The 21,603-nt window shown below is 46.4% G+C and overlaps 1 long non-coding RNA gene across 2 annotated transcripts in view; it reads right to left on the bottom strand.

Moving 5' to 3' along the window:
• LOC127487137 (uncharacterized) overlaps positions 1-21,603 on the bottom strand; it is a 117,149-nt gene that overhangs the window by 60,102 nt on the left and 35,444 nt on the right. The window contains exon 3 of one of the 2 annotated variants that reach the window (XR_011378102.1): positions 8,118-8,786. The exons of the other annotated variant lie outside the window; for it this stretch is intronic. This is a non-coding gene — a long non-coding RNA (uncharacterized lncRNA). Of the gene's footprint in view, positions 1-8,117; positions 8,787-21,603 lie in introns of those variants that run through there. 2 annotated transcript variants of the gene reach the window in all.

Below are 21,603 nucleotides of genomic sequence, written 5' to 3'. Positions count from 1 at the left end.
GTAATGTCAGTTATCTTGACTGTAGGGATGGTTTCTTGGTGTACACATACGTCATCACTCAGCTTCTAAGATGGCCCCCAGTGATACCACTTCCTGATATCCTTGTCCCTGTGGAATCCTCTGGCCTTAAGTAGAGCCTCCATAGGCAGCCTTGTGGTGCAGTGAGTAAAACCTCTGTTTGGAATGTGCACATCCCATATCAGAGTGCCTGGGGTCAAGTCTTACCTCTGCTTCCCATCCAGCTTCCAGCTACTGTGCCGGGGAGGTAACAGGCGACAGCTCAAGTTCTTGAGTTCCCACCAATGATGCGGAGACCTAGCTGAGTTCCTTGCTCGAGGCTCCTGGCTTTGCCCTGATCCAGCCTGAGCTGTCAGAGGCACTTGGTAAATCAATAATTGGTATATGGAACATCAATCTCTCTCCTTCTCTGTCATATATGCCTTTCAAATGAATACTTTTAAAAAAAGCATAGATTGCAATTAGTGATGTGCTTATAGTGACTAGAATGTAGTAGAAATGTTGGAATGTCACTTCCAACCAAGATTAAGTTACAAAACTAATGTGGCCGGCCGGCGCCGCGGCTCACTAGGCTAATCCTCCACCTAGTGGCGCCGGCACACCGGGTTCTAGTCCTGGTCGGGGCACCGGATTCTGTCCCGGTTGCCCCTCTTCCAGGCCAGCTCTCTGCTGTGGCCCGGGAGTGCAGTGGAGGATGGCCCAAGTGCTTGGGCCCTGCACCCCATGGGAGACCAGGATAAGTATCTGGCTCCTGCCATCGGCTCAGCGCGGTGCGCCAGCCGCAGTGCGCCGGCCGTGGCAGCCATTGGAGGGTGAACCAACGGCAAAAGGAAGACCTTTCTCTCTGTCTCTCTCTCACTGTCCACTCTGCCTGTCAAAAAAAAAAAAAAAAAAACCACTAATGTGGCCTCAGCCTTGTAGTCATTCAGTTTCTCTCCAGCACCCCGCCCCCCTTCCTCTTTCCCACTACGCTCTGCCTTTATCTCTTGAAACCTTTGCCGAGGGGGCCCCCAGCTGCCAGGGAGAGGTTTATGTAGCAAAACATAGAACTCAGACCTGCAACAGTTCTGTGAATGAGTCTCAAGGTGAATCCACACTCACTGGCACACAGAGGTAACTGTTGGCTCTGGCCAACACTGACTTCAGCCTCTGGGGGACCAGGAACCAGAATATTCAGCTAAACCTCTCCCAAATTCCTGACTCACAGTGTGAGACAACAAATGTTGTTTTAAGCTTCCAAGTTTTTGAGTATTTTCTGTGAAAAAAATGCATAAACAGTACACTAATCATATGTGTATTTCAAACATATGTGCAGTTCACTGCACAATTAAGAATCAAAACTGAGATTAAAAATAATGGAGAGGAAAGGGAGGGACAAAGAGAGGGAAGGGTAGGGTGAAGAAGTGATGGAGGGATGAATAGAGGGAAGGAGAGAGATGGGCAGGGAGCCAAAAATGGAAGAAAAAAATTGAGAGGAAGAAAAAAGATCGTTTATGATAATTAAACCCCCAGGACTATGGCAAGAGTAAGAATGGGAAGGAAGACCTTGCACAAATGCTAAACTTCTTGATAAACATGATATTTTTTCGATTTTTTATTTATTTTTTTATTTCTAAAAAGGGGAATTTTTTTCATGTATTTCATCTACACAGTTTTATGAACATAATGATACTTCCGACCCTACCCTCCCTCCATCCCTTCCACTCTTTTTCTTTCCTTATTTTCTTTTAATTTTTATAATGGCATACTTTAAATTTTCTTTATAATCACAAGCTTAACCCTCCACTAAATAAAAGATTCAGGGAGTTTGGGTAGGAGGAAGATGGGGTGGGGTAGAAGCATCATATTTCCAAATCTGTATATATTAAATGCATGAAGTTGTACTCCTTAAACAAATTTTTCAAAAAAAATTCAACAAGTATTAAATACAAAAACAACTGTACCTCAGGAGTCTAGACCAGGGCTATAAACAATCATCAAATCTCAAAATGTCAATTTTTCTCATATACCTTTTTTTGTACTCTGTATATTAGTTACCACAAATCAGGGAAAACATACACCACTGTACAGTGTTTGGGGAAGAGACCACAGAGGATGGTTTACTTAAGTTCTTGAGCCTTAAGAGGAGGGATGCAGAACAAGATTCAAGTTTAACAGGCTAGAAACAGCACTAAGTGACATTCAGACCCCACCTCACGACCCGTGACATGGAAATGGGGCAGCAGCATCCTTTTTAAAGGGCCTCCCTGGGAAGCCAGGTGTAGCATGAGTAAAGGAAGCACCTACACAGCACTGTGATGCATCTGAAGGTATCAAGGAGCGTGGACTCCCAAGGGCACAGAGGAAACCATTCGGCAGAAAAACACTAGAAGAAGATGCAAACCAGGGGAGAGCTGCACAGCCATGTTTAAATGTGATTGTAGGAAGGACTGTTAACTAGTCAGAGTTTAATTTGGAATAGAGACAAGAAATGATAGGACACAATATCCAAATCAAACACAGGTGGCCAGCGCCACGCCTCACTAGGCTAATCCTCGGCTTTTGGAGCCAGAACCCCGGGTTCTAGTCCCGGTTGGGGCACCAAATTCTGTCCCAGTTGCTCCTTTCCAGTCCAGCTCTCTGCTGTGGCCCGGGAGTGCAGTGGAGGATGGCCCAAGTGTTTGTGCCTTGCACCTGCATGGGAGACCAGGAGAAGCACCTGGCTCCTGGCTTCAGATCGGCGCAGTGCGCTGGCCGTAGCAGCCATTTGAGGGGTGAACCAACGGAAGGAAGACCTTTCTCTCTGTCTCTCTCTCTCACTGTCTAACTCTGCCTGTCAAAAAAAAAAAAAAAAAAGCAGGTAAAACTGTTATATTAAGGGTAGAGTGAAGGATTTAATCCTAGAAACAGAAAAGAGCCACCCTTCCCTCTGAGACAGGAGTGGATTACATATACAAAATGGTTTACATAAAACACAGTTTGGGTCACTGAGAGGAGACTGAAGACGAGTGGGAATTCAGAAGCTGGAAGCTGAGTAACTTGATCTTCTGTATGAGTTCACTCAGCCTATTCCCTTGTATGGCCTACTCACCACCTGTTCTCTCCTTTATTACAAACAGAATGCCTGTTTTATTCGGGTTTTCTGCCTCCTGAGAAGGTAATCCTATCCCAAAACAGCAGGTAAATCCGGAATACTCTCAACCCATTGTGCTTATCTCATTGTCTTGCCAATGGCTTGCCTAGGGAGAGACAGGTAACCCACTCTGGAGCAATGACAGACACGAGTGGAATCTCAGGAGGGAGAAAGACCTGAGAAGGATTTTTTTATCCTTAAACCAAGACATGAGAAAACAGCATTACATGTTATTCCATTCAACCTTGTTCTGTCAGGACGCAATGCCTGGAACAAGGCCATCTTATGACCTTGAGAGAGGATAGCCTAAGGACTCAACTAACTGGGGATAGCAGAATGGAAAACCAGAAAACACACCGATGCTGAATGACATTGTTAAACCAATGAATTAACCAAACCTGGAAACCCTTACCCCCAATAAATTTGTTTTTGCAGTTTGCAGCTAAAAGTACTCTAATTCATTTATAAGGAAAACTAACTGCAAAGGATGTTTACAAGTATGATGCAAAAAACAAGTTCATTGTCAAATAATTTGGAGTATCATGCATAATATATCCTTATATCACCTGAAAATCCTGTTTAGCTATTAACAGAAAATTTTTAAATTGAATTTATTGCCTTAAGTGTTCAATTAAGGAGATCTTTCTGGTCTCAGGCATGGCTTAACCCAAGAGCTCAACTGGTATAGGGTCTTTATCTCTCAGCCATACCTCCCTCCTCGCATGGTGTCAAGATGGCTGCCAGCAGCTCCAGGGCCACATTGTTACTGGTGATCTTCTCAGTAGCCCTAATATAAATCCTTGCATTCCACTTTAAGTGGATAGGTCTGTATGTGCCCACCCCTACTGTGTGGCTATGGCTCTGGATTACAAGGGTTGCCTGGTACCCAGGTACTTCAAGAAGAAACTGAGGAGTGAGTCAAAGAATGGCACAGAGTGGGCAGCAAGTGTTTTATTGAGAAAGCAAAGATACATACTCCACAGAGTGGGACCCACTTAAAGGGGAGTAGCCCTATCTCTGAACTGTGTTTCAGATTACGGGGGTCATTTACAGAAAGGAGGGGTGCATTCTGATAAAAGGAGGACACATTCTAATAAGGAGAAGGCATATTCCTGGTTTTTCTGTGAAGTAGGTGGAGATTCCTGAAATTTGGCTACAACTCCTTTTCACCCCTTATTTGGCCCCATGTTTCCTGACATGGAGGCTGACAAGCGTGTCATTCAGCATGCTACGGTGTCGCAATGTGTGTGTAAGGAGCTCTAGGTCAATAAAGGTCAGCCAGGGCCCTAACTGGTTTGAGCCTTGTCTGGGCAGGGAATCTGTTGATCTTCAGAGAAGAGTGAACCAAATCTTTGTCCTGTGCACCTTGAGATCACAGGAACTACCTTCAGGTGGCTCAACTGCTTCCTCCACTCCCAGGTCTCAGCCAGAGTGACAGAATTACCCGGATTTGTCAAGCTTAGTTTTAAAGACCACTGCAGAGTTAGAAGTTGACTCACATCTGACCTTGGAGACTGAGATGGGACAGATGGGGGAAGGGGTGCAGGAGCAGTAAGCATCTATGGAATTGTTTCACAGGGAACTCTTTGTTGAGGAAGGAGGAACACGGGGCAGGTACAAACACTAAATATTCATTCTGGCTACCCAACACCCCTCACAGTGCTCTTCCCCAGAGACAACAACTGAAAGGTTGAGTCACTGCATCTATGCTGACTCCAGGATCTCTAGGGGATAAACATCATTCCAGACTCATTCTGGACAAGAATCCTTGTGGTCTAGCAGCCTACATGACAAGTGTAACCCACCCTCTGTTGGACAGGAAGTGCTTGTATCCCTGTGTTCCTATGAATCTTGCATCAAAAAGAGAATCCAACTTCTCCATCATTATAAGACTTCAAATCACTGAACTTTCACTCTATTCGATCTCATAAAGCAGAAAGAGGGTCCTCTTATAGTGAAACTGTATTATTCTGAATTTCTGATTTAGGTATTAATTCATACAACTTTGTCTCCTGCAGGACCTTACTGAGGCATAATATAATATATGTAACATAATACTCAGATGAGCTGTGTTATATTTTACATGAGGAGTCAAAGAGTACTTCCAAAATTTCCAAAATTTCCAAAAATGGAATTGAAAGAAAAATTTGTTTTGCTGTACAAAAATTTGAAATCTATGTATATAAAGGGGCTTCAGAAAGTTCAAGGAAAATGTGTCTTATGAAAAAACTATAATAGTATATGTTCCATAGTCACATTCTGAGTATTCAAGTTTACAACTTCAATATATGAATTTTGGGAGGATACAACCCAACCCGTAAGACAGAACCTGACTCTGTCCTAGACACTGTGGGGGGAACAGTAATACAGTCATATCCCTGTTTCCTGGCACTTACATTCAAACAGCCATTAACAATGGTTATTTAACTACAAATACAACAAGAAAAGTAAAAATCATGAAAGCACATAATAAGGGCACTTAACCTGGTCCAGTGGTTCTCAAAACTGGAAGTAATTTTGTTCCCAGGGAAATGAAGACATTTTTGTCGTCACAACTTAGAAGTACCAGCAGCTAAACATCCTGCAATACACAGAGCTCCCCCTAAAAATAACGACCTGGTACGAAGAGTCACACTGCCCCTGTTGAGAATGCCTGGCCTAGTCAGCAGAGGCAGGCAAAGCTCCCTTGACCTGACCTTACTAAGGAAGGCATAGAAACAGCAAGTGTGCAAACTGTGTTAGCAAGAACCATTGTTCATGTGAGGAACTGAAGGACGGCAGAGTACTGAGTGCAGAACACCGACAGTGAGGGGCAGCCTGACATGAGGCCAAGTGCACGAGACCCGCAGCAGCTCAACCATGTGAGCCCTGGACTGTGGGTTTTATTTCAAAGAGTGATGGTCAAACACGGGGTAGAAATGTTCAAAAGAAGGTGGCAGGGGCCGGCGCTGTGGCGCAGTAGGCTAAGCCTCCTCCTGCGGCACCGCCATCTCATATGGGAGCCGGTTCAAGACCTGGCTGCTCATTTTCTGATCCAGCCCTCTGCTACAGCCTGAAAAAGCAGTAGATGGCCAAAGTGTTTGGGCCCCTGCACCCACATGGGAGACCCAGAAGAAGCTCCTTGCTTTGGATCAGCTTAGCCCAGCTCCAGCCACTGCAGCCATCTGGGGAGTGAACCAAGAGATGGAAGACCTTTATCTCTGTCTCTCCTTCTATTTGTCTGTAACTATCTCTCAAATAAATAAATAAAATCTTAGAAAAAAATAAAGGAGACAGCTCCTCCTTTAGAGATTGTGGGTGGGGGGTAACTCTCCAGGAGCTGCTAAGAAAACAGATGGCATTTGTGATAAGTGAGTTACAGAAGGAGAAAAGGGGTTTCATGGAAAATTTGGGGGTATGGAAGATCAAGAAGCAGTAAGCACTATTTTGCCTTGAGGATCTAGTAATCCTACAAGTCTACAGCAAAAATTGCAAAGGATGGTGAAAGAGGAAGAAGACCCAGGAAAGGATAAGAAGTTATACTGTAAGTCAGTGTCTCAAACTTTAAGAAAAATCAAATGAAGAGATTTTTACTTTGTCTAATTATTTTGTTTCAGAGGTGGAGAGACAGAAACAAAGATGCCCCAAATATCTGCACCGGTCAGGGCTGGGCCAGGGCCAGGACACAGAAATGCAATCCAGGTCTTCTATTTGAGTGGCAAGGACCCAACAACATGAGCCTTCACCATCTCCTTCCAGGGTCTGCACTGGCAGGAAGCTGGAGTCCAGGGAAAGAGCCAAGAAATATACCCATGCACTCCGATGCATGGCTGCCAGGCCAAATGTCTGCTCCAAATGAAGAGCTTTTTCATTTTTTTATTTTTTTTTTTTTACAGGCAGAGTGGACAGTGAGAGAGAGAAACAGAGAGAAAGATCTTCCTTCCATTGGTTCACTCCACAAATGGCTGCTACGGCCGGCGCACCACACCAATCTGAAGCCAGGAGCCAGGTGCTTCCTCCTGGTCTCCCATGCGGGTGCAGGGCCCAAGCACTTGGGCCATCGTCCACTGCACTCCCGGGCCACAGCAGAGAGCTGGCCTGGAACAGGAGCAACCAGGACAGAATCCAGCGCCCCGACCGGGACTAGAACCCGGGGTGCCAGGGCTGCAGGTGGAGGATTAGCCTAGAGAGCCGTGGCGCTGGCCCTAAATGAAGAGCTTTTAAAAGTACAATTTCTGGCCGGCGCCGCGGCTCAATAGGCTAATCCTCCGCCTAGCGGCGCCGGCACACCGGGTTCTAGTCCCGGTCGGGGCGCCGGATTCTGTCCCGGTTGCCCCTCTTCCAGGCCAGCCCTCTGCTGTGGCCAGGGAGTGCAGTGGAGGATGGCCCAGGTGCTTGGGCCCTGCACCCCATGGGAGACCAGGAGAAGCACCTGGCTCCTGGCTCCTGCCATCGGATCAGCACGGTGCGCCGGCCGCAGCGCGCCGGCCGCGGCGGCCATTGGAGGGTGAACCAACGGCAAAGGAAGACCTTTCTCTCTGTCTCTCTCTCTCACTGTCCACTCTGCCTATAAAAAAAAAAAAAAAAAAGTACAATTTCTAGACATTATGTCCAAATATTGTAATTCTTTTTTTTTTTTTTTTTTTGACAGGCAGAGTGGACAGTGAGAGAGAGAGACAGAGAGAAAGGTCTTCCTTTGCCGCTGGTTCACCCTCCAATGGCCGCCGCTGCAGCCGGCGCACCGCGCTGATCCTGGCAGGAGCCAGGAGCCAGGTGCTTTTCCTGGTCTCCCATGGGGTGCAGGGCCCAAGCACCTGGGCCATCCTCCACTGCACTCCCTGGCCATAGCAGAGAGCTGGCCTGGAAGAGGGGCAACCGGGACAGAATCCGGCGCCCCAACCGGGACTAGAACCCGGTGTGCCGGCGCCGCAAGGTGGAGGATTAGCCTATTGAGCCACGGCGCCGGCTCAAATATTGTAATTCTTAAGTTTGGATTTAGGTCCAGAAATTTTTACTTCTTCCAAAAAAAATTCCAGGTGATTTTAATGAAATGATCAAGGTTACACTTGGAAAAATTCTGCCAAAATGTAACATGAGCAAATTTTCATTCTAAGTGCCTGGTGGCAATGGAAAGGTTGAGGGAGAGGATGAGACTAGGAGCAGAAAGTGCAGAAAGGAGACAGAAAGGGAGAGATTTTCCATCCACTGGTTCATTCTCCAAATCCTCACAACAGACCAGGCTGGACTAGGTAGGCCATAGCCAGAACCCAGATCTCAACCCAGGTCTCCCATGAGGTGGCAGCAACCCTTATTCTTGAACCATCATCAGCTGCCTCCCAAGCTTCATTAGCAGGGAGCTGGAATTGGAAGCGAAGTTGGGACTCAAACCCAGGCACTCCAATATGGGGCGTGGATATCCCAAGTGGCATCTTAACCACTGTGCCAAATGCCTGCCCTGAGCAGGCACCAGACACTAGTGCCACACAGCCTGGCTCCAGAAATCCACACTCTAGGCCCATACACTGTGACCTTCTTCTTCCTCAGCTGTAGAACTCACCACACAAAGAAGGACTTTCATTCTTCCACATTGTCTTCCACAATAGCACAGACACAATACATGCTAAGCACACAGCAGAGAAGTGCTGAATTCTCTCTATAAGGAGACTCCAAAAATTTCCTGAAAAATAAATGGAATTGAAAAATGTTTGTTTTGGTGCCCCAAAAAATTGCTGAAATCCACACCCAGATTTTTCATAATACGCATTTTCTGAAGGTTTTGAGAGCCCCTCATCTCTATGGATTTCAAGCTCCTTGTTCATCAAAGCAAATTGTGTCTTTGAATCCCATTTCTCCATGAACTTTCTGAAGTGCCCTTGTATAATTAAACCATGAAACAAAGGCAGCCTCTTGTAAAAGAGCAGAGGAGGTAACCTCTGTTGAATCCACCAGTATATAAGTCTCAGCAGGAAGGGTTTGGGCAAAGCTAAAAAAAAAAAAGAAAAGGAAGAAGGGGGTAGGGGATGGGGAGGGAGGGAGAGAGAGAGGAAATGATATCTCAAAGCAAATTGGAGCAGAAAATATACATTTTTCTATTCCTAGTTTGCTGGAAACTATTACATTTCACTGTCTTTAGCCATAATTTGGTGTCCTGTGCTGTTGAGGCTCTGTGATTCAGAAGCCCTGGGTTTCTGTTGTTTTTTTTTTTTTCTTGGCCCTGCATTTAATTCATTTTGGAATGTTACAAAATCCATCTGTTCTCTCAGTCTCCTTCTCTGTTTTCCACCAAATAGGAATCAAATGCTGATCCACCACTAAAATGCTTAGAGATCCTTGGGGTGAAAACATTATCTAACCACAAAGGACGACTTGACTGCTGTGCTTGCAGGCAACTGCTAAAGAGACTTCCAAAAAACTTAAAGCTGCAAACTCGCTGTGTGGAAAAGCAGCAATCGTGTATATGAAAATTTCTACAGTCACTAAAAATTCTAGACAAATTAAGAATTTCTCAGTCTTCAGTCACTAAAAATTTTTAACAAGAATTTCTGAGTGTTCATGCGATATAGTTGTCACTGATGAATGATATTCTTCAATTATAACTAAGAATTCAAACATGCTTTACTATCCTATTGGTACTGTGTTCACATCATTTTCCCATTTTGACAATCTAAGACTTTGACCTTTGTCTTCATGATTCCACACAGTTGGCCACAACATTAAAAAGCACAGCTGTCGCTCCCCCTCTTCGTGGAGGAACGACACTAAACCCTGCCTAGGCTTCATATCCGAGTCACGGCACCATTATGTCGCTCCCCCTCTTCGTGGAGGAACGACACAGGACCCTGCGCTGTTCTTTCTGTCTGCTCGGCCTTCCCCGGGTTTGCTGCTGGTTCTTCCCGGGTTGGCTACTATCCCTTCCACCTCCGTGGAAGGGCAGTTCCCCCGGCCGCATTCCCCACTTCCGCAGGGGAGCGGCACACCGCCGGCCGGCTCGTCTTGGGGGCTGCACGGGTGTTCCTTCAGCTAGATGTTCCCCATAGATGTTCCTGGTGCATGCCGTCTCTCTCCTCCTTTATAGTCCTCCTCTGCCAATCCCAACTCGGCTGCCCACACGCCGAGTACGCTGCTCTCCAATCAGGAGCAAGTCCTACAGTTAATTGGTTGAACTGGAGGCAGCTGTGCGAAAGCTGTTTACTTCTCTCCCAGCGCCATATTGTGGGAGAGCAGATGCACAGAATAAGTCTTAATTTCAGTAACTTAGTCCAGTCCGGATTGCTCCCCACAGATCCCCCTTTCTTTTTATTTTTTGGCGTTGATACGCGCCTGTCTTCGGTGTCCCGCGGCACACACTCTGCTCTACTTGCTAGAGTTGCCACAGGCTCTTACAAGTCCTATCAATCAGGCAAACCGAATCCGGGTCCTCTCTTCGCCATGTTGTGAGGAGGTTTTTAGGCGCTGATGCGTGCCTGTGTTCGGTGCCCTGCAGCGCATGCTCTGCTCTGCCTGCAGGGGACTTACAAGACCTATCAGGCAAACCGAATCCAAGCCTTCTCATTGCCTTATTGTGGGGGAGACTTATCAGTGTTGGTTCGTGCCTATCTTCGGTGACCTGCAGCTCATACTCTGGTCGAGCTGCTTGCTTGGCGCTTACCGCCTTAAATCAGGCAGACCGAATCCAAGCTTAATATTGTTGTATTGTGGGGAAGCCTTACTGATGTTAATTCGTGCCTGTCTTCGGTGACCTGCGGCGCATAAGCTGCTAGCTGCCCGCAGGTGCTCATCGCCTCACTTGATTAGGCAGACCGAATCCAAGCTTTCTCATTGCCATGTTGAGGGGAGGCCTTATTTTTCTCTATTTCTCTATCTCCGGGCATTCCTATTTCTCCCATTTTACTTCTGTCTGCCAACGTTCCTATTTCTCTCACTTTACTTCTAAAACTTCTGTTTCTCTTATCCCCGCAGCTTCCCGGCACCTCGCCGCTTCAGCCCGTGCGCCTCTCTCATCTGCGCAGCTTCCCGGCTTTGCGCGGCTCGGCTTCGCGCGCTCCGCGGTCTCCACGCTTAACCCTTTCGCGTCTGAACCACGGCCTACGCCAGCGTTCCCTATCTATTCACGCCCCGTGCTCTCTCTGCACGCGGCGGCTTCCGCAAGTAACACAGCGTAGCTTGCGTCTCCACCACTAGCATTCAATCCAAGTTCCCCGGGCTAGCCTGGCGAATTCAACCCAGCGTACGTCTCCGCCCCACGGTTTGGCTTCCCGTCCTTTGCTCCCCGGGCTAATCAGACGGATCCCAACCTGGCTTGCGTCTCAGCTTCTAGTTTCAACTTTTCGCCCCCTATTCCCGGGCTAACTTGAGAATCCCAAAGTGGCTTTCGTATCCGCCTCGGCCTGCCCCCCGTGGCTTCAATTTCCCTAACATTTTTCTCTACCCGGTATGTTTCCCCAAGCTCTCCTCCAACGACATTCCTCCCTCATTTCTCCTGGCCTCTCCCCACAGTCCACGTCCGAGTCTGTTTGTTCTAGCTTTCACTTTCGCTTTCGACCTTAGAGATTTCTCCCAGCTTCCCCCCGTAGTCCGTATCTGAGTCTATGCCTAGGCTTTCAACAGCTTCCTCCGGCACCTCTTTCGTCCGGCTTTTCCCTAGGCTGTTTGCTAGTCTATGCCTAGGCTTTCAATAGCTTCTTCCGGCTCCTTTTTCGTCCGGCTTTTCCCTAGGCTGTTTGCTAGTCTCTCTCTCCGATATTTTCCCAATTCTTCCCGTTTCTTCCCGTTTCTTCCCTCCTAAGTTTGCTATCCGTCCTAGGTTTCCTATCCGAGTCACGTTTCTTCCCTCCTAAGTTTTCTATCCGTCCTAGGTTTCCTATCCGAGTCACGGCACCATTATGTCGCTCCCCCTCTTCGTGGAGGAACGACACTAAACCCTGCCTAGGCTTCATATCCGAGTCACGGCACCATTATGTCGCTCCCCCTCTTCGTGGAGGAACGACACAGGACCCTGCGCTGTTCTTTCTGTCTGCTCGGCCTTCCCCGGGTTTGCTGCTGGTTCTTCCCGGGTTGGCTACTATCCCTTCCACCTCCGTGGAAGGGCAGTTCCCCCTGGCCGCATTCCCCACTTCCGCAGGGGAGCGGCACACCGCCGGCCGGCTCTGTCGGGGGCTGCACGGGTTCCCTTAGATGTTCCCCATAGATGTTCCCGGTGCATGCCGTCTCTCTCCTCCTTTATAGTCCTCCTCCGCCAATCCCAACTCGGCTGCCCACACGCCGAGCACGCTGCTCTCCTCCAATCAGGAGCAAGTCCTACAGTTAATTGGTTGAACTGGAGGCAGCTGTGCGGAAGCTGTTTACTTCTCTCCCAGCGCCATATTGTGGGAGAGCAGATGCATAGAATAAGTCTTAATTCCAGTAACAGTCTAGTCCGAGCTGCTCCCCACACACAGCATTATGAGAAGAAATGTCATCTGACTTGTCAGATATTAGAATAGGCTGGGAAAATGCAGTACCTGTTCTCTTATCAAAACCATGGGGGCAAACAGTTTCCTCCGTGCCTCTGATAATGGTTATACCTGGTCAAAGCAGGTGTTGCACAGAGAGATCAAGAACTTGGTGGAAGCAGAAAAGCAGTTTTTTGTTTGTTTTGTTTTGTTTTGTTTTTGAGCCACCCACATCCCAGAAAGCATATTGTTCTCTCTTCCCAGGGGAATTAAAGAAGACATCATCTTCCTTCCTTGAATGACCATTTCACGCTCATTAACTTTGCTTTCAATTTGCTCACAGATTCATTCATGCACAGCCCTCTGCTCGCTAATGACCTCGCAGCACTCTCTTCTTTCTAATCTCACTCCATGAGTGACGTATGCAGACCCACTCATTTAAACAGCGTGCTCTGGCTCACTCTAACACTGCGGTTCTGACCTCTCTCTGGAGCCCCCCCCCCCCCGTAAACGCACTATCTGACCTTTCTTCTTGGATATCTAGTGAGCAGCTCAAATAATACAGCCATGTGCTGGACAATGACATTTTAGTCAGCACTGGGTCACACATACAATGGTGGTCCCATAAAATTATAATGAAGCTGGAAAACCCCTACCACCCAGTGACATTATGATCGCATTACTCACACGGCTGTGATGGTGCTGGTGCAAACCCACCTGCCTGCTCTGTGAACAGTATAACACGTGTCATTGTGCACAGAATATAAGACTTGATAATGGTAACGAATAGCTGTTACTGGCTATGTATTCACTGCACTATGCTTGCTGTTAAAGTACACTCCTACTTAGACTGAAATTTGCTGGAAAATAGCATGCTGCTTATGCTAACAGAGCTTTATCCATCTTCTGCATACCGAATCTCTTGATCACATCGTTTTTACTGGTGCTTGATTTAATCTCGAGTTGTTTTGTTTAGCGCAGCCATAGGAACAGGAGGCTACACTATATAAACCCTGGAGCCTGAGTTTGTAGTGGGCTATACCATCCAGGTTCGTGTAAGGGCACTCAGTGATGTTCCTACAATGAAGAACCTGCCTAACGCTACAGTCCTCAGAACGTGTCCTTGCCACTGATCGATACAGAGTTGAATCCTCACAAGAATGTTCTACTTTCCTCCCAGAAGAAATCACCACACAGTTGTCACCCAGGAGCTCAGACAAACTATTTAGGCATGAGATTCAATTCTCTATTTTTCTCACTGCCCCCCAACACACAATTCATTAACAAGCTCTATCAACATCGTTTTAAAAGTCATCACAGACCGGCGCCGTAGCTCAGTAGGCTAACCCTCCACCTAGCGGCGCCGGCACACTGGGTTCTAGTCCCAGTCGGGGCGCCGGATTCTGTCCCGGTTGCCCCTCTTCCAGGCCAGCTCTCTGCTGTGGCCAGGGAGTGCAGTGGAGGATGGCCCAAGTGCTTGGGCCCTGCACCCGCATGGGAGACCAGGAGAAGCACCTGGCTCCTGCCTTCGGATCGGCGTGGTGCGCCGGCCGCAGCAGCCATTGGAAGGTGAACCAACAGCAAAGGAAGACCTTTCTCTCTGTCTCTCTCTCTCTCACTGTCCACTCTGCCTGTCAAAAAAAAAGTCATCACAAATGACTTCAGTTTTGATCACCTCTTACCATTTCTCTTGGTCCCCAACCAACACTGTGACCTATTCTCCACAGAGCAGCTAGAATAAGCTTTTTACACAGATAAGAACTTACCTTTCCCCCTTTTTAAACCTTCTAAAAGCATCTTTAGGAATAAAATCTTAGGCCGGCATTATGGCACAGGGGTTAGGCCACCACCTACAACACCAATATCCTATACAGTCCCAACTGTTCTGCTTCCAATCCAGCTCCCTCCCAATGCTCCTGAGAAAGCAGCAGAAGATGGCCCAAGGATTTGGAACTCTGCAACCCATATAGGAGACCCAGAGGGAATTCCAGGCTCTTGACATCAGCCTGACTTAGCACCGCCACTGCAGTCTTATGGGGGGTGAACCAGTAAATGGGACATCTCCCTCTCTCTGTCTCTGCCTCTCTCTTGTCCCTCTTTCAAATAAATAAACTACATCTTTTCTTTGAAAAAAAAAAAAAAGAATGAAATCTGAATCCTTTGTCCTGGTCTCCTCAGCAAGTATTTAAGTCGGTAACCACCACTCTGTTTCTTGCTTACTCCCTCTAGTTCCCAGCTCTGCAAGTTTTGGGGCCTGCCATGGTCTGCGATCTCTAGATCCCACCCTCTCTCACTGTCCATCACCACCATCAAACCTCATGCTTAAACATGCAAACTTAAATATCCTTGCTTCAATATCCAAGCTCCTTGCTCCTCTTTTAGTACTTCATGTATATGTAGGAAACCGTCTAACTTTGGTCAAACTCAGTCAGTCACACACCACGCCTGCTTTGATGCAAATGCATGTGATTAGGAAGAGCACATGCCCATGCCATGGTAACTAAGTATGCTTGATCTCACATACTTCTTTCAATACTGTTCCAATTCTCCAGCTCTTTTTTTTTTAAAAAAAGCCTAAAACACATTTTATCACCCTCAATATTCCTTTTTAGTTTAGTTTTAGTCTCTGGACCCACTGTAACCACCCTCCTGAACTACCATTCATACAACTACGTTCACAAATTCTCTCCAAGTTTTACAACCAATGCTCAATTCTCAGCTGTCTTCTCCCTTCAATTTCAGCAGTGTTTGAGACAGTCTTACTTACTCCTTGTTAAGGCTGCATTCACTTAATGTCTGGCAAACGCCAGCATCGGCTTTTCCTCTTATCTCACTGGCTGCTCGTTCTCAGTCTCCATCACTGGTTCCTCCTCTTCTCCTCCTATTGAAGAGGATGTGTGCTGGGCTTGAGTCCTCAGACCGTTTCTCTTCTCTTTCTGCTCCTGCGCCTTTGCAATGATCTCATCCAAGGTTCATGGCTCAATACATCATCTACATGCTGATAATTCTCCAATTCATAACTCTAACTGGACATCGCCCTTGGCTGCAGATGCACACACCTGAACACCTACTCTATAACTTCACTTGTATATCAAGTAGGCACTTTAAGTCCTCTGCCTCTGAGCTCTTGATCTTCCCTCTCATCCATTCTCTTCCTAAAGTCTTCCTTACTTCAGTGCATATCAACTCAATCCTGCAGCAACCTCACCTGAAATCTCTCTGTTGTGCAAAATTTCAAGCTGTCAGCCTAGCACACTGCACCTCCCTGGCACAAACTAGGCTTCCTATTTCTCTACAGTGATCAGCTCTTATACAGATTATTGCATTAGCCTCCTAATACGCCTCTTTGCTCTTGTATCTGGCCCTTTTCAGTCTTTTCTCAATGCAGTAGCCAAAAGGCCATGTTCAAACATAAGTGATCCCATCAAACCCTTGGAACTGCATCCCTTCTCCGTGATAGAAAAAGCCAAGGCCCACAGGATGGCCTGCAAGGCCTTAGCTGATCTGGCCCCTTCTGACCTCACACTCTATTATAAGCCACATCCACTGTATTCTTGTCATTCAAATACTTAGGTCTTCTCTTTGCTCCTGGAATCTGCCAGGCACACTCCCACCACAGGACATTCGTACTTCAATTCCTCTTCTTACCTCACACTTTCATCAACTGTTCACATGACTCAGTCCTTTATTTCCTGCAAGAAATTTCCTTAAAGTCACTGTTTAAAATTATAGCACTAATGCTTCCTTTCCCTCTTTTCTGCACTGTCTTTCTCGGTAGCATTTACTGACCTTGAATATTTGTGAACTTACTTCTCTGGAATTGCCTCGGCTTCTTGTGTGTGTGTGCGTGTGTGTGTGTGTGTAAGAGAGAGAAAGAGACAGTAGACCATACTGAACCCAGTGTGTGTGTGTGTGTGTGCGGGTGTAAGAGAGAGAAAGAAAGGAGACAGTAGACCATACTGAACCCAGTGTGTGTGTGTGTGTGTGTGCATGTGTAAGAGAGAGAGAGAAAGGAGACAGTAGACCATACTGAACCCAGTGTGTGTGTGTGTGTGTGCATGTGTAAGAGAGAGAGAAAGGAGACAGTAGACCATACTGAACCCAGTGTGTGTGTGTGTGTGTGTGTGCATGTGTAAGAGAGAGAGAGAAAGGAGACAGTAGACCATACTGAACCCAGTGTGTGTGGGTGGGTGTGTGTAAGAGAGAGAGAGAAAGGAGACAGTAGACCATACTGAACCCAGTGTGTGTGTGTGTGTGTGTGTGTGTGTGTAAGAGAGAGAGAGAAAGGAGACAGTAGACCATACTGAACCCAGTGTGTGTGTGTGTGTGTGTGTGTAAGAGAGAGAGAGAAAGGAGACAGTAGACCATACTGAACCCAGTGTGTGTGTGTGTGTGTGTGTGTAAGAGAGAAAGGAGACAGCAGACCATACTGAACCCAGTGTGTGTGTGTGTGTGTGTGTGTGTAAGAGAGAGAAAGAAAGGAGACAGTAGACCATACTGAACCCACTGTGTGTGTGTGTGCGTATAAGAGAGAAAGGAGACAGTAGACCATACTGAACCCAGTGTGTGTGTGTGTGTGTGTGTGTGTGTATATATAAGAGAGAGAGAAAGGAGACGGTAGACCATACTGAACTCAGCCTTAGACCTAAATGCAGGCAGAATAGGTCTCTCATGATTTCCTGGTCAGTTGCAATTGGAAGAGGATGTTCACTACATCCATGAAGCTACCTGCATCTGGATCCACATGTTCCCCTTTTCTTGGAACTTTGGATGAACTGTCCATTATCCAGCAAAGCTCACACACTCCATTTATTCAGTAGATCCTACTTCCCTCATCTGCTTGGAAGCAGTGTTGCATGATTCTCCCAGCTCTTGCCTGTATTACCAAATTTTCCTTCTGTACTAGATTTTCCTAGTGGCCCGTAAGTATGTCATTATGACTCCCACATTAAACAAAAAATTTGGCATGATCTTAAACACTTCTCAAACTGCTATTATAGTTAGATTCTAAGCAATGCTCTGTTAATGGCAATTGCTACTCTGTTTTTGCAAATGAGAATGCCTACAGAGACTTTAAGTGATGTGCATAAGGTAATTCAGCGAGTAAAGTATGAGCCAGAATTTAAATACAGGACTTAACGACCCCCAATCCCATGTTAATAAACTTTTCTATACTGCAATGTCCTAAAGCCCTATTTCTTATGTGATATAGAATTTCATGGAAAGGGGCTTTCGTTTGCAATATATCAATCACTTGAAAGTTATTCCACTTAAGACCACTTTAATACATGCCATGATCGTTCTCCTTTTTCCATAATACACAATTCTTTGTATCTACAACTTCAAAATTGCATCTGCAATACAGAACACTTGTTTATACCTTCACTACAACAAATATTTACTTGCCTTAACACCCCACCTTACTCTTTTTACCATTATTATGTAAGTGCAATATAGTCATGAAAGCTGAGATTTGTCTTTCAGTCAACAAAGGTCACAGGTTTGCACTCTGTGAAAATGAACCATAATTCACACTTTCATCAATTTCTCCACACTTTATTTGGGAAATAGCCAAGTATATATTAAGATGTGTACTAAAAATATTCCAAGCCCCTCACCTCCCTTCATCCACTGATGACATTGACTTCTGCTTCTCAGCTGGGAGGCAGGAACAGACATTCTTGCTGACACCTCACCTGGGATGCATAGCCAGCCCTGGTGGAAAGAGCAAGGCTAGAGCTGTCCTTTCTGATCAGGTCCTTCCCTTTGCTGCTTCATACTTGGCAACAGTTCCCCAGCACTGGGGTAACACTGATACACTCCTGATGACAAAGACGAATACCTTCCATTTTGGAAAAAGAAAGCTTTTGAAATAATGGGAATTCCTGTGGTCTGGAATTGGCACCCGTCATTTGGTAGCCTTTGCATTCCCCATCTCAGCATCTGTATTCGTGCTGAGCCGTGAGACGTGAGCCACTGCCTAAATTCCTTGTTCCACGGACTGGAGAAGGCTGAAAGATGGCTGTCGCCTGCCTTTCTCTCACTGTAGCACTGAACCTTTCCCGGATTTCCAGGAATTATGATTTTTCAACAGAATGTAAATATTTCTTAAAGAACTAAAATGCTGTAACACTTTGTTGCCAGTTTATCAGATGTCTTCATGGACAGGTGGTGTAAAAGCTGCATTAGAACCCTTCAGCAGGGAATGGATTATGGCCAGAAAGGGTACCAGTACCAGTCCAGGCAGGTGAAATGAGAAACACAAAAAGCCAGTCTGGTCTTCTCCACAGCCCTCATAACTGGTTAACTGGAGGAAGGTAGGAGGAAAAGAGGAAGGGAGGAAAAGAAAGAAGGAATCTGTTTCCATATGGCTCAAGCTAAGTCCAACCTAATACTCTTAACTGCTTAGGTGGTTCTTGTTCCCTCCTGGAAACACACACGGAGCAGATATCTGACTGCATGTTTGGACATGGGCATCTCCCGGCCTCCCTGTCTCACAGGGATGCTGCCGGACAACAGGGTGGCCTCAGATCACAGCAACTGTGAGATCTGCTCAGTTTACTTATGAAACACAGCTGAAAACATCGCACACGGAACGACATCTCAGCCACCACAGACTCACTAGGCTCCTCTACAGACAGAGATGCACACTCAGACCCAACCTGGGGAACCTGCTTTAGAGCCCTGACTTGAAGCTGGTAGAGCACCTCGCCTGGAGAGCCTCCACCTACACCCTGGAGGTCTCCCAGCACCAGCTGTGGGTGCAGAATCCCGAGAGGCACTCTCTTCCCAGAGTCCCACTGGAAGATGCGTGCAGCAGCTGCCTTTCCCGAGACTCACAACAAAGAAACAAGGCAAGCGCATTCCTGCTTGTAAAAGTATTTCAAATGTAAACGGGGTCTCAGGAATAACACACAAATTACCTAATAAGTACACTACATAAATATTTCTCTTAACTAATAAAAAGATTTTAGCAAACAAAAGAAACTATATAAAATTTTCATGGAAATTCAATGAACTCAAAGATTTCTTTTCTTGAATCTTCCTGAAAATAGTTTTCATTTTTTAAAAGTTCCTTGTGATTTTCAATAGTTTTTAATGTTTATTTACTCAGTTTTATTTATTTGAAAGGTATAAAACAGAGACACAGAGAGCTAGCTTCCATCTGCTGATTCACTCCCCAAATGCCTGAAACAGCTGGGTCTGGGCCAAGCCAAAGCCAAGGACCAGGAACTCCACCTGGGTTTCCCACATGGGTAGAAGGGGCCCAAGTCCTTGGGCCATCATATATTGCCTTCCTAGCCACATTGGCAGGAAGCTGGATGGAAAGTAGGAGAGCCAGGACTCAAACTGGCACTTAGATGTGGGCTGCTGGCATCGCAGGCAGCACCCACAGTGCAGGCAGGCCCATTCTGGCCCTTTTTTCCCCGTCAAGTCCACGTAGAAATGACCATTCCATCTCCAAGAACTACCCCACCCAAGCCATTGCAGACACCTAAAACCTCAAATGCAGTCATGAGTTGTCAGTTTCTTCCCCAGCTAAACCATTCCTAGACCTAAGCTTCTATAGAATTACTGGCTACTTGCCCAAAGACCAAGTGGGTATCTGCATACCTTGGACTTCAGTGTGCAAAGGACAAAGCAGTGCCTTAAATTCTAGAAACTTAATCTGGTTTCTTGACATCAAGGGAATTAATTCCAATGGCTGTGTGGAGGTCACACAAGCCTGATCACTCCCCAGGCGACACTGGAAAAGGCTTCGACTATGTTAACCTCTGTTTGCCCAGCTCACCTCACCTCTTTACTCTCACCGAATCATCTAAGGATTCACAAGCAACTGGCTGTAAGGAGAAAAGATCCTATATAAACACTCACGTTGTTTTTGCTATTTCCTTCTTTCAAGTACATTGAAGAGGACAGGATTTCACACAGGAAACACTGAATGATAATATTTGGAGGAAACCTGCTGACTTCGTAAGACACAGTTGGCCAAAATTCGGCTCAGAAATACCCAGGGAAGTAAAAGCCTCCTAGAGTTACAAGCATGAGGTTTCTGCAAGCAACAGAGCCCTCTGTAAAAGGCCAGGGATAAAACTGCTTACAAGGGGAAAAACGGAAACATTCGTGAGGCTGCAAGCAGCTCATGGAAGTGGTGCAGGTGTGCCAAAAAATGTGCCACTCTGCAAGGAGGAGAGGAAGAAGGGGCTCTCAGGTTCTTGAAATGATAGTAAGAGAAAGGAGAAGGCGAAAGAGAGGGATGTGGACAGAGAGAAGACAGAGAGGAACATGAAGGCAAAAAGACGTGGTAACTGTCCAGGAAGGGATTCAACCAATTCGGCCCTAGACCCTACAGCTGGGAGGTTAATTCTTTGACACGCCTATGGAAAGGATTGTAGATGAAAATCCTTTATTAAAGTACTTTTGAGAGTGTTCCTGAAGTTGTCATTAACATTATTGAGGTCGTGGAGAATTGTCACTTGTTTGCTTTCCTAAAGACATAAGCACGGGGCCGGCACTGTGGTGCAGCAGGTTAATGCCCTGGCCTGAAGCACCAGCATCTCAAATGGGCACCGGTTTGAGACCCAGTTGCTACACTTCCCATCCAGCTCTCTGCTGTGGCCTGGGAAAGCAGTAGAAGATGGCCCAAGTCCTTGGGCCCCAGCACCTGCGTGGGAGACCGGGAAGAAGCTCCTGGCTCCTGGCTTTGGATCAGCGCAGCTCCAGCCATTGTGGCCAATTGGAGAGTGGACCATCGGATGGAAGATTCTCTCTCTCTCTCTCTCTCTCTCTCTGTCTGACTTTCAAATAAATAAATAAATCTTTAAAAAAAAAAAAAAGAAACAAAGACTAAATGGCAACCTAAGGTCATATTTAATTAGGTGGAGAGATGAGATTTAAAAATCCAAGTATTATGAGTTGTGATAAGGGGCCACTGCCTACGACATACTCAGGTTTTTTGTTTTTTGCAAAAGATGCTAAGTTGTAAGGGGGAATGGGATATTGAAGCTTATGAGCCAAGGCTGAGGGTAAACATACAAGCACTAATAAATCACAAATTCTGTA

This window comes from Oryctolagus cuniculus, chromosome 8, assembly GCF_964237555.1.
Source record: "Oryctolagus cuniculus chromosome 8, mOryCun1.1, whole genome shotgun sequence".
Lineage (NCBI taxonomy): Eukaryota > Metazoa > Chordata > Mammalia > Lagomorpha > Leporidae > Oryctolagus > Oryctolagus cuniculus.
This window is presented reverse-complemented; position numbering and strand designations above follow the sequence as displayed.